The sequence below is a fragment of the Salvelinus sp. IW2-2015 genome, unplaced genomic scaffold, assembly GCF_002910315.2.
Source record: "Salvelinus sp. IW2-2015 unplaced genomic scaffold, ASM291031v2 Un_scaffold1192, whole genome shotgun sequence".
Taxonomy (NCBI): Eukaryota; Metazoa; Chordata; class Actinopteri; order Salmoniformes; family Salmonidae; genus Salvelinus; species Salvelinus sp. IW2-2015.
Window position 1 is genome coordinate 80,578 of NW_019942770.1, and position 2,430 is coordinate 83,007.

At 43.2% G+C, this 2,430-nt stretch overlaps 1 long non-coding RNA gene across 1 annotated transcript in view; it reads left to right on the forward strand.

Annotated features, from left to right (window-relative positions):
* LOC112070001 (uncharacterized) overlaps positions 1 to 353 on the forward strand; it is an 11,374-nt gene extending 11,021 nt beyond the window's left edge. The window contains exon 4 of the long non-coding RNA XR_011475495.1: positions 16 to 353. This is a non-coding gene — a long non-coding RNA (uncharacterized lncRNA). The remainder of the gene's footprint in view (positions 1 to 15) is intronic.
* The last annotated feature ends 2,077 nt before the right edge of the window (positions 354 to 2,430 follow it).

Genomic DNA, 2,430 nt, shown 5'->3' on the forward strand with positions numbered 1-2,430 from the left:
ACCCTCACTAAAGAGGTCCACCGGGACCCTCACTAAAGAGCTCGGGGTTCAGCTAGATTGAGCTCACGTCCATCAGTACAACCGAGTCCTGACCGTATACACCACAGATGGAGCTGACGGAGAGTGATCAGTGAAGACCAGGACTCGCTGTATGAATCTGAGAGCTCAGCATCACAATCATCCCAGTGTGAGTGTAACAGTTTTAACTTTAGTCCGTCCCCTCGCCCCGACCCGGGCGCGAACCAGGGACCCTCTGCACACATCAACAACAGTCACCCACGAAGCATCGTTACCCATCGCTCCACAAAGCCCGGGCCCTTGCCAGAGCAAAGGTACCACTACTTTAAGGTCTCAAAGCGAGCTGACGTCACCGATTGAAACGCTATAACGCGCACCACCGCTAACTAGCTAGCATTTCACATCGGTTACACGAGCCAAGATAATACCTATCGATCACTTGAGGACGGATGGTGTTCTGAAAATGGGAAAAGGACAGGCCATTCAAACAGCGACTTCAAAAGATACCCCCCATCCAAAAGGGAATCGAGTGGAATTGTTTTTCCACAGATGTTTTATTTTTTTACCCGTCTCAATGGATGTGCTACCTTGTCCCGTTCTGCTGTTTCGACTCTCTCTTCAACCGAATGCTCAGCTATGAAAACCAACTGACATTGCTTCCTGAGTTGTTGAACTGTTGCACCCTCTATAACCACTGTGTATTTTTTGATGTAAAAAGGTAATTTTTGTAAAAATACATTTGATTGATTACTATCTGGATGCTGTTATCACTAACTGAGTGATGGACATTATATACACTGCCTCAAAAAAATAAAGGGACACTAAAAACAACACAATGAATCCAAGGTCAATCACACTTTGTGAAATCAAACTGTCCCTTAGGAAGCAACACTGATTTGAACAATAAAATCACATCTGTGTGCAAATGGAATAGACAAAAAGTGGAAATTATAGGCAATTAGCAAGACATCCCATAAAGGAGTGTTCTGCAGGTTGGTGACCACAGACCACTCTCAGTTCCTATGCTTCTGGCTTGAGTTTTGATTCACTTTGAATTGCTGGCGGTGCTTTCACTCTAGTGTAGCATGAGACGGAGTCTACAACCCACACAAGTGGCTCAGGTAGTGCAGCTCATCCAGGATGGCACATCAATGCGAGCTGTGGCAAGAAGGTTTGCTGTGTCTGTCAGCGTAGTGTCCAGAGCTGGAGGCGCTACCAGGAGACAGGGCAGTAATTCAGAGACGTGAAGGAGGGCAACAACCCAGCAGCAGGACCGCTACCTCCGCCTTTGTGCAAGGAGGAGCACTGCCAGAGCCCTGCAAAATGACCTCCAGCAGGCCACAATTGTGCATGTGTCTGCTCAAACGGTCAGAAACAGACTCCATGAGGGTGGTATGAGGGCCCGACGTCCACAGGTGGGGGTTGTGCTTACAGCCCAACACCGTGCAGGACGTTTGGCATTTTCTTGAGAGCAAAACAATTCACATCTCTTGCCCCCATTCGTTTAACACGGAGCTGAAACACAAACAATTATCTCAAGACCACTTCTGGTTACCCTCACTGATTCCACAGCAACCAACTCTGTTTTCGCCCACCCTAAAACCACAAATGGATCAGCCAAAATGCAAGGGTCCACTTTTTACCAAAACTTCAACCCTACTGTCACAGACCCATCTTTATCCTGACCCTCTGTGCATCGGGCTCTGAGAACTTAACCAGCGGTGGAAAAAGTACCCAATTCTCATACTTGAGGAAACGTAAAGATACCTTAATATATATATATTTTTTTAAATGTTTAAAATGTTTTATTTTACCTTTATTTAACTAGGCAAGTCAGTGACGAACAAATTCTTATTTTCAATGACGGCCTAGGAACAGTGGGTTAACTGCCTTGTTCAGGGCTCAAGTATAMGTGGAAGTCACCCAGTAAAATACTACTTGAGTAAAAGTATTTGGTTTTAAATATACTTAAGTATCAAAAGTAAAAGTTTAAATCATTTCACATTTCTTATATTAAGCAAACCAGACGGCACCATGTTTTATTGTTTTATTTATTTACAGAAAGCCAGGGATACACTCCAATTCTCAGACATAATTTACAAACAAAGCATTTGTGTGTATTGAGTCTGCCAGATCAGAGGCAGTAGGAATTAGACCATTTTCCTGTCTTGTTAAGCAATTAAAATGTAATGAGTACTTTTGGGTATCAGGGAAAATGTATGGTGTAAAAMGTATATTATTTTCTTTAGGACTGTAGTGAAGTAAAAATAAAAGTTGTCAAGAATATAAATAGTTAAGTACAGATACCCCCCCCAAAAAACTACTTAAGTAGTACTTTTACTTAAGTACTTTACACAACTGAACTTCACCACATCTCCGATACTTCGCCCTCATTCACTTCCATTTCTCCTC